The following is a 7,998-nucleotide window of genomic DNA, read 5'->3' on the forward strand; positions in this document are numbered from 1 at the left end:
AACAGAGGGTTATCGTTGGTGGTAAGTTGGGTTTTTGTTCGTTCTTGGTTTTCAATTTGTTTGTAAATCCGTTAAATTGGTATTGAGTATCAAACGAAACAAGGTGTGTACGCGAAACGCAAAAAAAAAAAGATTCGGCGAAAAGCTAAAATTGGTTGCTATTTAACAGCAACAGTAGGCTAACTTTGAAAATTCACCATAAATTGTGGAAATTTAATTAGAGGATGAATAAAATATGGAATTAAAGCTTATTGAGTCTAGTTTCTCATAGATGAAATGGAGTAAGTAATGGAGTTATAGGCTTTGGAGTGCTCAGGGACTATTTTAGCATCAAACAAAACAAGGTGTGAACGCGAAACGCAAAAAAAAAAAAGATTCGACGAAAAGTTGAAATTGCTTGCTATTTGGACAGCAGCAGTAGGCTAACTTTGAAAATTCACCATAAATTGTGGAAATTTAATTAGAGGATGAATAAAATATGGAATTAAAGCTTATTGAGTCTAGTTTCTCATAATTGAAATGGTGTAAGTAATGGAATTTTAAATCGTGAGGTATAATAAAGTTTGTGAGACAAGGTTAGAATGAATTCGGGTTCCCTTGTTTTGACTTTGGAAAATCATAAAAAAAAATTGGAGAAAAATAATTAGGGGTTAAAATTTACATGTTTAAATTATTAATGGGCCTATTTTCAATAGAAACAAATGGAAACATTATCCAAATTTTGTACTAAGAGATAATTAATTTTTAGCAAAGAAGGGACGAAGCTGTTAGATAGTAGAACAAGGGTAAGTTTGAAGATTTTACTATACATATTGGCTGAACCAAAAATTCTGAAAATTTTATGGTAGAAAGGTGTTTGAGTCTAGTTTCAAAACCATCAAGCAGATCTTAATTCAGAATTCTGTAGCTCAAGATATAAATAATTTAGTAACAGTGACTCAAGTAAACAACTTTGAAGGAACATATAAGTAAATAGTGAAAATATATATGAATAATTAACTAGCACGAATTACATTAAAAATGGATCACGTGGCCAAGGCCAATTTGGGCCAAGTGGGCCACATGAGCGTGTGAGCCCATTTTTCTAAAAAGTTCTGTAAGGTTGCACGGGCCGCCCAAGTCGACTGTGGACCTACTGTAGGGTCAGTAAGCTTTACTTAGACCCCTATATGTGTGATCTGTCTGTCTGATTTCTATACCGAGCATGACTTATGATATCTGAATGTATGTACTATTAATTGCATAATGGCATGGCATATTTTGTATGTTGCATTGCATCGGGGTGGGTTGATGATATTTGGAGGAAGTGTTTGAAAGACTATTAAGCCTGTTATCTGGCAGCTAAGCTGTAACCTTCTAATTATGTGCCGCATTTTGGTACAGCATGGTGTGTAGGGATGGGTGGGTTGATTTAATCCCCACATGGTGTGTAGGGTTGGACGGAGATGGTGTGTAGAGGCTAGTGAGTAAGATTCTCATTTGTATCTGCATTTTGTATCTGATATGGGCCAAGACCCTAATGTATTTCTAAGACTGTATCTGAATGGGCTAAGGCCCAAACTGATTCTGTGATGGGCACAGGCCCCAGACTGTATCTAACTGAATTCTGTTGATTATCTGTATGCATGTTTTATGTGGGGATTACACACTGAGTTTGTGAAAACTCACCCTTTCTCTGTTTATTCTGTATAGGTAATCCCCAGACTTGACAGGTCGGTGCAATAGAGGACTCGATGGTGGCCACACGTAAATTTTAGACTGTTTCCCGTTAATGCCTAGAATTTATTACTTATTTAGGGTTTTTTTATGTATCTTCTGGACTATGGACTGGTTGGCTTTAAATTTGAGACTTTATACTATTTTTGATGGATTTTTTTTAAACTGCAACTCCATAAAACACGATTTTTTTTCTAAAAACTAAGGTTTTTCATAAATAGAAACGATTTTCCCTAAATTAATTGGTTACAAAAGCTTCCGTTAAGAGACAAGTTTTAAAGTAAATCAACTAGTTTTTTTTTTCAATTAAATAAAAGCTAACTTACTATAACAGTTTTTAAACTCGACAATCTTATCTTCAAATCCCTTTCCATGTGACATCGCCAGACTCGACCATAACGTCTAGGCCGAGTTTGGGGTGTTACATTTCAATTATGGAAAATATCGTGTTCTGAAAAATCTTTCAATCCAATTAAAAATCCTTAACGTTTTGTCGAAAATCTCCACAAATATTGAAAATCCGCTCTTGATTCTTGTATTCTGTCAATTGAAAGACCCTTGTAGATGATTGGATCGAACTTGAACGTGGGGGAGTTGCTTGTAGGTGATTAAAGATTAACTTTTAATGTCACATGCGTTGCATGTAATTTTATCGTTTAATATTTAATTAATTTTTAAATATTGTATTTTTAATGGTAGTAATTAACATAAAATAATATTTCTCATTTTTTGAAGGTAAATGTAAAATAATATATCTTATTTGAATTATTGAATATATTTAAAATATATTAACTTATCAATTCAAACATTATAATTTTCAAATCATAAGCAAAACATTTTTAGCATATTCAACATATAATATAGTTTGACTTTATGTAATTAATGCAAAGTAAAATTATTCAAAATAATAACGAATTAATATAATTGACTCAAATATTAATTAAGGTAGTGTTTGAAAAGCCACATAATAATTGAATTTAGGTGTAATTATTTGTAATTACACAATGATGGCATGTTTGAGTAACCATTTTAATTTGTGGTTTCCACAAAATTGGGTATAATTGGAGCACCCTAATTACATTTTCTAATTCTTAGGGAGAGGATGACAATTAAAGTAATTATATTATAAGCATGAATACGTATGAGTGTTTAGGATGATTATATCAAAAAATTTCTTATATTATAAATATTAAAAAATTATATTATAAAAATAATTTATGTAATTTATAAAGTTTTTTAAAAAATATTTTTTAAATCCTAAAAAATTCTAAAGTTATGACCAAAAAGTTTATTATAAAAATAATTTACATGTTATAAAAGTGTTATAATATAGTTATCTATAAAAAATTATGGCCAAGATGTATGAACATAACTTATTTATGTGTTCATATTATATATTATAAAAATAATATATTTATTCATAAAAAAATGTCATTTTTTTATCACAACTCATTTCTAAAAAATAACTTTCCTTTTCCTCTTCTTTTCTCTCATTCTTGCACCCTAATTCCATATTTTGTGTTGCCACTTATTTAATCGATCCCTATTCGTTGATTTCTGTCGAAATTTAGATTATCGTTAGTAACATTCGTTACCTTTTCCAAGAATCGCTAAGTACGCTTTGTTTCAATGATTAGATCCTATATATCCATTGTGTCAATCCCTGATATTAATCTTTTCGATTCGTTTAATCAATTTCTTTCGAATTTCGCCAAAATCCCTATTGTCGAATTTAACATATGAATCCTTGTATGGTTGTCATTTGAAGGACAAAATCTAGGTGAATCGGATCAAAATCGATTGTGAGGAATATCAATCGGACCCATGGTGAAAGGTGTGTGTCTTTTCCAAGTGAATCAGTGGTGATCATATGTAGATTTAGGGCCACACAGTCTCCCACACAGGCATGTGGACCACACGACCATGTGCACCTATAGATTTTAGAAATTTCATGAACGATACGGCCTCAGCTTGTTACACAGCCTGCCACACGATTATGTCTTTCCTGTAGGGTAATTTATCATTTTCCATACGGCATCAAGCTGTTACACGGCCTGGCCACATGATCGTGTGACCCCTGTTTTACAGTTTTAACTAGAAATTTGTGAATTGTTCAATTTAGTCCTTATATAGTCCCTAAATTGTTTTTAGAGTTTTTATTCACTTAATTAGGTCCCTGATAGTATGTTTATTCTAGAATCTGTGAGTTAGTGACTAAATTGCTACTGTTATATTGTGTGATATGTGAATGTTACATGCATTCTATCACTATAATACTAACGGACTATTACTATTAATATTATTACCACTCTACTAAGTACATGTTGAACATGTCTACTACTACTGTTGAATTGAGTACATGTTAAGCATGTCTACTACTACTATTGTTGAATTGAATACATGTTAAGCATGGCTACTGTTTCTGCACTATTCTGTAACAAGCATGTCATATTGCATTGCATGGGGTGATACGATATGAATAGAGAAAGAAATGGTAGTTTAATAATATGCAAACAATGATGGTTCATCCAAAATATAGTGGTAGTTTATCTGTAAACTTTTTATTTGAAAATATTGGTGGTTTACCCACAATTTTTATTGACAGTTTATTTGCAAATCAGTAGTGGTTTATCCACAACGCGGTGTGTAACAGATGGATGAGTTCTGGGGAACTCTTAATGTGTTATGTAGCAGAGTTTGGTAGAATCCTTTCTGATAAACTGAATTGCATTGTCATTCATAAACATGTACATGCAAAACTGTGAATTTTGAAATATTATATTGATGTGTTGATCTGAAAAACTGATACTTTGAATTGCTATATGATTGTGATTATTCTAAGAATTGTTATTTCATATGCTTTGTCTACTGCTCTACATTGACTCTCTTGTGATCGGACTCACACTGAGCTGCTTAAGCTCACCCCCCTTTAATTTTCATCTTTATAGATAACCCATAAGGTTAGGATGCGGACTCGACATCTGGAAGGTCTCGGCTCGGATTAATATTTTCATTAAAAGTATTTTAGTCTTAATATTAAATTCGGTTATTTGGAACTGTATTGTTTGAACTGTGGCATGAGAATTAAGTTTTGGGTTTATTTGGTATGCATGACATTTAATTTGATTTTATGATATTGAAACATGGATTTTCAATTAATTATGCATAAAATTCTAGTTTTTCTTCGTTAAAACTATTTTGAATATCACTTTTTTGCTATGATATCATGTAATTGAGATTTTGAAAAGTAAATAAATTGGAAATCAACTTTTGCTAAGTTAAACTTTAAAATCCATCGTTTATGGAAACTTTTATCTTTTAGTGAAAAGAAGATAACACGCTAAGTTTTTCTTAAAAAAAATAAATGTTTTAAATGACTGTTTTATAAATTTCGGTAATTCTACTAGGCCATTTCGGTGTCTTATGTAACCTTTAGAATCTGATCATAACGTCTAGATCAAGTTAGGGGGTTACAATGATGACGATGATGAACTTGATCAAGGACTAACAATGATGATAAGGAGCATAAGTTAAATATTAAAGATGAAATAATCCAACAAATATGCACTAGAACATTTAGATAAAATTGCATATGATGTCTATTTTTCTTGTTATTTTTATTAGCAAGGGTATTATCAACTACTTTTTTACACTAAAATAATAGCTATGATGATTCGATTTTAATTTTTGTTATTTGTTTAGATTTTTTTATCGTGTTAATAATTTTTAAGAATATAAATTATGTAACTCTATAATTACAATTTGTATTATCAAAGATGAGATAAAAAATTACGATGCAAAATTCTACATTTAAGGTTAATTAAAACTTAGCAGGAGAGTGCACGTGAGACAAAAAATGTTAGTCCAACCATATTCATTCAAAAGGTGCTGGCCATGCCCAACAATGTGGTTATCTTATCATTCTATATTCATGTGGCATTCTACTTCTTTCACTCTTTACCTTAGATTTTAATTATATATTTTTTTATAAATTAAATTGATCATATAAAAGTGATAAAATTGATTATTGTATATGGATTGCTTTGCTTTTACTTGTGTAAACAAATGCATAAATGAACAACTTGGCTTGAAATTTGGAATTGGTTAGGTGGCTGCCAAATGCCAATGCTCTATAAACAATTAAACCCCAATTTCTTTTTTGTTGTATAAATTAAGTAAGTAAATAAATAAACATTGGACTTTGTTGTTTATGCTTAAAAAATGTACACATTATTTGACCTCACCTCACCTCACCTCAACTTTCTTCTTCTTTTGGTGGATGCCTTTGCCAATATCTCTCAACGTAGACAACCATTGTCCATTTCTAAAGTCTGCAAAGCCTGCAATTAAAACAAGATTGAGAATATCTCCATTTTTTTTATGGTAATTGGATTCATTTGCGTTTAAGTAAAAATTACAATAAAATGGGAAAAAACATGAGGATATTTTTGCATGGCATAAGAAAAGATTGTATTAAACTAAAATATCATGTCATTGAATATTTTCGTTTTAAATTTTAATATTTTATATGCTAAAATTTAGAATAAAAATATTGAAGTGACATACTTTTGTTTTGAAAAAGATATAAATAATATGGTATCTCAATTCCATACAATCTGTGTGATTCTTAAATTATTGCCACTAAAAATTAGTAAAATGGAGGTATGGTTCGGACACGTTTGTTTGAAACATTGTGGTTTAGACTTAGAAAAAGAGGGACGTGAGAGCTTTCATTTTCATGATTTGCCACCTGCTCTCAACCTTCAAATCATTGGCTTATGTTTCTTAAATCATATTAAATATATTTTAATTTATAAATAATCTGTTTGTTCTTTTTGTAAATATATATTTAAATGTTTTTTAATAATAAAATTATTTAAAATTTATATTTTGTATATTATAATATCAATTAATTTTTTATTTTTATTATTTATTTACAATAATGCTTAACATGTAAAACTGTAAAAAGCACATGACGGTGGGTTTTGGGGAGTGAATTACATTCATGTCCTTCTCGGCTGTCCCTACTAAAACGCGTCCACTTTATTTATTTTTTTAATGCCAAAATTGGCGCCTCCCATGGTGTTGTAATTCCAAAGATTTAAATTGATAATGTCGAGTGCCTTTACATCTGAATCTAAAATCTTATTTCAACATAAGATAAAAATTAATAAATTCATAATTTTATTAAGTATTATTATAATAAAACCATTCAACTAAATGTCACAAGTGACAATTTACTTTTAAAAATAATAAATTTATAAAATAATCATTTTAATCTTTTATTTAATTTTCTCCATTCTAATATTTAAACTTGTATTGTTTGTTAAATTACCTCAAAACGGAGGAAAAAGTTAACATTTGTTAACTAGACGTGTACTTTACTAACATGACATACACGTGGATACCACACTAACAATTAATTAATTTTTTTAAAATTTATAAATTCAAAAAAAAATTATTAAACTTATGTAAAAATATAAAAAATTAATTAATCACTAATGTGGCATACACAAAGTTACCTTTGTGTGATTTGACAAACAATGCAAGTTCATTGACTAAAAGAGGCGAAAAACTAAATAAATGGCTAAAATGATATTTTTTTTGTAAAGTTAGAGGGTCAAATAAATCATTATGCCAAATAATAAATTTGTTTATAACTAAAATATATATAAAGTTTTCAAATTCTAAAGGGCTTAACTACAAAATTGACCTCAAAATTATATCATTTTCTCACTTAAATATTTAATTTTTTTTTGTTGTTGTTAAAAGTGGTACAAAAATGGGGCAATTTACCAAAAAAAGCCTATTTTTTTAAAATTACCGAAATGGGCCCGATATTTTATTATTTACCGGAATGGGCCTTTTCCGGCAAATCGCGTCCACGTCAGCGCGACGTCAATGGACGTGCCAGGAAATCGCGGCCACGTCAACGCGCTTTACTGGCGTGGCAACAAATCGCGTCCTCGAGGGGGCAATTTGTTGCCACATCAGCAAAGCACGCTAACGTGGCCGCTACTTGCCTATCTAATGAAATTTCATGTATATAGTTGCACTAAATTATTTAAATTATTTATAATACCTAAATTATCCCTATTTATTTGTTATATTACATAAAATACTCCTTTGAAAATACAAAACATTATGATAGCTAATTTAAAATTTATTCTCCACAACTAATGAAAATCATTTAAAATGCTAAAACTAGATTTGTCTGAACAAACTATAAGAAAATCCCTGGAATGTTGTGATTTCTTCGTCTTCAATGAAAGATCTCGAGAA

The sequence above is a fragment of the Gossypium hirsutum genome, chromosome D07 (genome assembly GCF_007990345.1).
Source record: "Gossypium hirsutum isolate 1008001.06 chromosome D07, Gossypium_hirsutum_v2.1, whole genome shotgun sequence".
NCBI classification, from domain to species: Eukaryota; Viridiplantae; Streptophyta; class Magnoliopsida; order Malvales; family Malvaceae; genus Gossypium; species Gossypium hirsutum.